Raw genomic sequence first — 6,961 nt, forward strand, 5'->3', positions numbered from 1 at the left:
GTCAGTGTTGCCAACTGTTACCAGATATCACCACATGTAGTAAAATCACGATCCTATGTACTGAATGACTTCTTTACTCACCGTACTTTACCTTAATGTTGGAAGGTTATTCTAAATAGTTTCAATAATAATGAGAAATGTATTGCTATGTTCTATTCTTTTATTCCTTTACATTATTATTAGTATTAGCATTAATAGGTTACTAGACGTAAATATACAACAAAGTATAGTATATAATATTCAAGAATCAAATCTGTTCCAAGACCAATTAAATTATTGTCACTTCACTTCAAAGATTCCAGCGTACATATACTGTACTTCCTAAAGGTAGATAAATTAATAACCAACTGACTTTTGGTTGGAATTCGAATGAACTTCTGATTATCTTTTGAAATTAGTAAGGAAATGGATAATACAACTAGGCTAAAACTGAAATAATAATAAATCAACTTACAAAAATAATTTTGGTCCTTAAAAGCCATAAGTAATTTCACTTCTAGATACCTTTTTAAAGATTTCATTTGTTTGTAAATTGCTTAATAATGTTACACTTACACTTATTATTTCTGGAACTCCACGTCTGTCATTGAAAAAATGTATGATACATAACTGTGAAGTCTCTTTTTGGCTCTTGTGTCCTAAATTTAAATAAGAAAAAACAAATGATTCAAGAAATGTGAGCTGGTGAAAATTAAATACTCAATTAATAAAATAATTACTACCAAAAGAGTATTTTATTAATTCTATACAAAAGATGGATTACACAGAACAGATGGCCAGAAATCATAGATTTATACACAACATACAGCATGAAACGATCATCAAAAAATGCTTTTTGTACACAATAACATCTTTCAAACGAAGTGAAATAGCCAATAAGTTCAATAAATATTATGCTAATAAGTAATAACTATAATTAATAATTATCTACAAGCTGTAAAAGGGAATAAAATAGTATATTGTTGAAATTAGGGGGTATGGTTTATTACGTGTATTTATAATTTTAATTACTTTTTCTACATTTAATTATATTTTAATTTCTATTAGATTAGTTGGTGGTGTGGGTGTTAGTTTTATCTGTGTACGTCAGACTATTAAGGAAAAACTGAAAGAAATATTAAATCTACAATCTACTTTATATAACAATATTTAATCAAGAACTGAATATTACTATTCATTTAATAACATAAGACCCAAAACATCTCCAAGTCCAGACAATACACATACTGATTTTCTTAAATATGTTGGCAAACAAGCAAACTCACTACTTTTATTTTGTAATCTCAACTAAAATACAATATCTGTCTGGAGAAAATCTATCATAACATCAATTTTGAAAAGCAATTATTCAACTAATATCTTTTCGAGTTATCGACAGATACCACTTACCAGTATGATAGCCAAAATTATGGAAGAGATGATTTCATAGATTGAATTGGTTCCTGGAATCTAGTAACTAACTTTCATCTTATTGAGTTGACTTTAGAAAATTACATTCAACAAATGGACAGATTTTAAATTTTAGTGAAGATATTAAAGATATTTTAAACAGAAAACAAAACACCTTAGCAATTTTAATTTATTTTCAAGGATCATATGGCTCTGTAAATATAAATCACTTAAGAAATTGCAAACTTAGGGTGTCCATGATAAAGTGTTACATTGGGTCAGTGACTTGATTATTTGATTCATTGTCACAAATATGTAAATAGAGACAGATTCATCTGGGCTTCCCACATTGTTGTTTTCAGGAATACATTTTCCAATATTAATGTCGATGGTCTAACTAAAGAAATAGGTCTTATGATAATCTCATCATTTGCAGATAATATGGTTGTCTAGAACAAAAAATCACAGTCCACAAATATTAATAAACTGAGCCAAAATCCCAACAGACTTTTTGACTCTACTTGGAGAACTCAAACTTGCTCAATCAAGGGAAACTTTACTAATAAAACACAATCCCAAGTTATTTCAAAATGAATAGTATATAAGTTAACTTTAACAGATGATGTTAAGAAATGTGATACTTCTCCAGACATTTTAAAAATCATTAGAAACGATAAATGATCTGGTCAGTGAGTGACTACATACAGTATTTTTTATAGATGGATCCTGTTTACCAAGCCATAGATGTAGTGGTGTTGTAGTACAATACCAGTATATTCCCTTTTACAGGGAATTATATTCAAACACTTGTTTGCCCCATTTTAACCGTGACAATGCTTTTTAGTTTTTTAAACTTTCTGGTTATTGTATTGTGTTTGTGTTTAGTGAAAGATTTTAGATAAGGGTGCAAATAGCCATAGTAGCTGACGCTCCCTTTTTAAACGCCACTAACTAACTAACTAACTAACTAACTAACTAACTAACTAACTAACTAACTAACTAACTAACTAACTAACTAACTAACTAACTAACTAACTAACTAACTAACTAACTTCAAACACTGACTAATTTTGATAGTGAAAATTTAGATACACTTTTAAGCTTACAAAATCTCCAGTATCAACTTCATAAATCTGAGAAGGCTGTCATACTATCAGATTCAAAATCAGATATTCTTGCTGCAGTATTGGACGTAACAGCATGAAATCTCAATATTTTACAGTGTTTTAATATTTTAAGCAAAATGGTCTAATTACATCGACGACTGGTACTTCTGTGGATCCATGAACTTTATGGAGTGGGAGGTAATGAGGTAATTGAAAGGTAGCAAAATTACTGTAAGGTTATCTATACCTGCATCTTACCACACTGTTAAAAGAATAACAAGATCAGAACATGACAATGTGGTAACAAAAATCGGAATGATTCTAAAGCAAATGAAAAAATTGCAATAGGCCATCCGGCATCCGCTCCACGATGGAGGAAAATTCTCAGAAGAAACCAACTAATCAGACCAAATGGGGGATCCAAACTACCCTCGAGTGCAGCTCTGAATTTTCAGGCCAACGAGTCTACCGACTAAGCTACATTGGTGGCTCCACTAAAAATATGAAGTACATGGCACTCAGATTATTAAATTGACAAACCTAAACAATTATTCATCAGTTAAGCTATAAAATATAATACATAGCAAGCAAGTTAATTCAATTTAAAAGTATAAACAATTCAATCAGTTGAAATATACAGAAATTGATAATAAATATCATGCAAATTACTTCACATTACAAGCATAAACAATTCATCACTTGTGGTATACAGCCTACTATTTAATTTATAGCACATACAATTCATCAGTTAAGCTATAGGCCTACAGTCTACTATTGAATTTACAGCATATATAATTCATCAATTAAGCGAAACAAAAATATAGTACAATACATAGTAAAAAATAATACACCTAATTTAATAACTGAACTTCTATGAAAATCTACAGTGGCAGTACTCATATTATCACAGGCCATGATTGTCTCAAATATTTACAAAGAACTGATATTTCAGAATCTCCCCATGCCATTTCTGAAATCTCAATGAAGATATGGATCATTGTCTTGACTGTTTAACTTTACACAGCTTTCAATCATCTGGTTAAATATTGGAGTGCAAGATAACAAATGACATCAACTGCTGAACACTTGGTATCAATCAACCAACAACTTCATTAGATTAAAGGGGGAAAAAAAAACTGAAAGAATTAATTGTATATAGACACAACACATAAGACAAGGCCGCTTCAGAACAGTAATTGGCAAGGCTCTGTTGTTTTAGGATTCTTATGTAGATTCAATTTCACCTGAAAGAAAAAAGTAGCATCTATAAGTATGCCTAATTATGAGAAATAAGAGAAACGGTTGCAATAGTAGTAGTAGTAGTAGTAGTAGTAGTAATGATAATAATAATAATAATAATAATAATAATAATAATAATAATAATAATAATAATAATAATAACTGCAAAGTATGGAAATTAATATTGAAATATAATATCAAAAGGTGATTTCACACCATCAACTCTTATCATTTAGTACAACAAATCTATTATATTCAGTTGCAATCACCAGTAGCTGTTCTTTCCTCCATTTTGTTGTTGGCTGATTTTTCACAAGTCTGCTATGATATGCAGCACTATCCATGACAATAACGCATTGCCCTAATGTTCTCAGGTCAACAACTGTGTTTGCACCCACTTCTCAACTACAGGGCTATTCATAGCACTATGGTAGTCCTGACTTTTCTTTCAATTGCATGAAAAAATTAAATCAGCACCTGCAATAAAAATTATACAGCATTTAAATAAAGAAAATAAAACATAACATAACATAACATGACATGAGATCCTCTTTGGTGAAAGGCTTTCCCACGTTTTTATTTAGTCACCAATTTTTATATTTTTGTACCCTGATTTAAAAAATTACTCTTGCCAAATTTATGTAAAATATAAATCAATATAACTTACCGAGTATAAATCCACCTTTCGTTCCGGCATCTAATCTTCCACCCTCATTTGTTGGTCTATGAATAACACCATTCATGTCACTGGAAACTTCACCTGGTTTATTTCATGAATAAGTGGGTGATCCTACTTAAAAAAAACAGAGAGAGACAAGCAATTCACATTGACACTCTAAGAGACACAAAAATTTTAAAGACAGGAAAACCGTTCAAGAATTTTATAACTAACCTCTAGTTATAATATGAAACTATTAATTGCAAAACATGTTGTTCCCACTTGAATTCATTACTAGTAGCCTATATTAATTGCAATTTCATATTCCACATAAGTGTTAACCTATTTGTTAGTAAAAAATTCAATCACTCAATGTCTCACAATACATTGAAATTTACCATTCATAAAAATCCAAGTCTCATCCAAGAATAATACGGGTTTAGGGTTCTCACGCTCCACATTTCTTATATATTCTCTTAAAAACGAATAACATCACTTTCTCGTACATGTGTATAAGGATCCCCTTTGCTCCATAGAAATTTCATCTCTTTCAAAATTTTTTTCACCGATGATAAGGATACTCTAAATAAATATGTTTCATAATCATCATTCATATTTTCCAGAACTTTTGCTGCTGTTAGTACTTCCCCTGTAACAGTAAATGAAAATTATGCCATATTTTTATACATATGACTAATATCAGAATTACATTGCATAAATCAACACAATAATTCCTGTAACTTCCCTACCTTTATGTAACTTGTCATAAATAAATCTCGCAATTGCATCTTTCGTAAAATCATCAGCATCAGTCACTGGATGTTTACGTAGTCTATGTTTTCCTGGTGTCACAAGTGGGGTCCCCTTCTGTGAATTTCTCACATTCGTGGCTGTAGTAAAGCCAAGCTGTAATAACAAACAATAACATAACACTTCTAAAAATTGTTATATCATAAAATTCATGCATGATACCAACATTTGCAGCTATATGAATAGAAAATGATCAATATGTCAGGTTGGGTCTACGATAGGTTTAAGTAGGCTAATATTTAGGTAATTCTCCAGAAAAGCTACATCAAAGAAGGCATAATTTTATTTTGTTTAATTGATTTCTGTGATATTTACATAGTGATGAACACGTGGTTTTAGTGCACAGCCACAAATACTTTCAGCACAAAAATCCTTTGACACTTACCTGTATATTCTAATGCATTGTTGTAGTCCCTCCCTCAAACTTGTTACTAATTACCAATATAACATGCGAGAGGTCCATGACGAAGAGAAATGGTTAGTTTCCCAGTAGTGCGTCCTCGTCCTCTCGAGTGTTATATCTTAACAAGTACTTTGGGTGGGGTAGCTTTTCTGAAGAAACACCATATTTAATATTACTTAGACCAGTCATGAATAAATTATTCAGCCAGAGTCAACGTTCCTATGCTTTATAGAGTATGTTATATAGTTATTATATAAAACTGAATTATTTTTAAGCACCATAACAGGCCAACATTCATGTAATATTTGCTGCAATATCAAGTTAATAATTACAATATGACTTGTATTTTCTTCGGCCGATGTGGCATGTAAATTGTGATCTGAACGGTTAATTTAATACTAAAAGAGAAAACTGGAAATTTACTTTCGTGCTGTTTGATTATTTGTTCGTCTAATTTGTAAATGTATTTAAGCTATCACCTACTGCAGTATTACAGTATCTTAAATGTATTTAGTTTGGCAATATGAAAATCACTGACTTGATTAAACATCTAGGCCTAACTTAAAAATTTGTTTTGTTTGACCACAATCATGAAATTATTAGTGCAAACTCCTAAAACTGAATACCACTTTGAAATGTATGCTTAAGAATACTTACTCCTAATAATTTTCCTATTCTGGTTGTAATTGCTGTCTCCGTTAGCATAATTCCTTCTTCATTATCTTCTTTCTTCAACTCATTATACACGTGAACTACAGATTTCTGAAGCGTACTCTGAATGCCACACATTTTCTTCCTTGGAGGAGTCACTGCAACACTATTTCATTTTTTTGACATAGTAATAAAAATCTAAACACGAAAGAAATTCATTAAAATTTGAAATAATATTTCTATCCATTACCCACGTGCATTATCACGCCCAAGTATATTATATTCATTCGTACTTATCTGACTATTCTTGAATTATAACCACAACGCAACGCATAAAATAACTATTATGTATTAATATTAATACTAATATTAATTAATTATTAATAAGTTCGAATTTCACTATCTTCCAGTAACCGGCTGAGAAATCTAGTACAATTTTAATTTCATGGAACTCCAGTACCGGCAAATATTGTCGATATTTGCCTCAGCTGCCAACATACCAGTTACAAAATCACTACCATTTATAGTATTTGTCAGTATCGAAATTCGAAACGAAGTTGGCAAAAGAAAATTCAACCTTCAAACTAGAAAATCACCATAATCCACTAGCATTTGTAGTAATGGGGGAAAAATGGTTAGGTTTCACCCTTAGGGTATCAAGTTACCTGGTCTTCCCTATACAACTGGCTCTAATCGATTACCACA

At 30.8% G+C, this 6,961-nt stretch overlaps 1 long non-coding RNA gene across 4 annotated transcripts; it reads right to left on the minus strand.

Annotated features, from left to right (window-relative positions):
* Positions 1–1,071: 1,071 nt before the first annotated feature.
* On the minus strand, positions 1,072–6,529 carry LOC138696785 (uncharacterized). 4 transcript variants are annotated; one of them, XR_011331461.1, is made up of 6 exons: positions 6,263–6,529; positions 5,142–5,298; positions 4,791–5,041; positions 4,402–4,524; positions 4,004–4,211; positions 1,072–3,739 (listed from the first exon to the last, which is right to left on the minus strand). It is a non-coding gene; the product is annotated as an uncharacterized lncRNA (long non-coding RNA). The 4 variants fall into 4 exon arrangements; XR_011331459.1 differs by having other exon boundaries at positions 4,402–4,527; XR_011331460.1 differs by having other exon boundaries at positions 4,627–5,041.
* Between the last annotated feature and the right edge of the window lie 432 nt (positions 6,530–6,961).

The sequence above is a fragment of the Periplaneta americana genome, chromosome 3 (assembly GCF_040183065.1).
Source record: "Periplaneta americana isolate PAMFEO1 chromosome 3, P.americana_PAMFEO1_priV1, whole genome shotgun sequence".
Classification (NCBI taxonomy): domain Eukaryota; kingdom Metazoa; phylum Arthropoda; class Insecta; order Blattodea; family Blattidae; genus Periplaneta; species Periplaneta americana.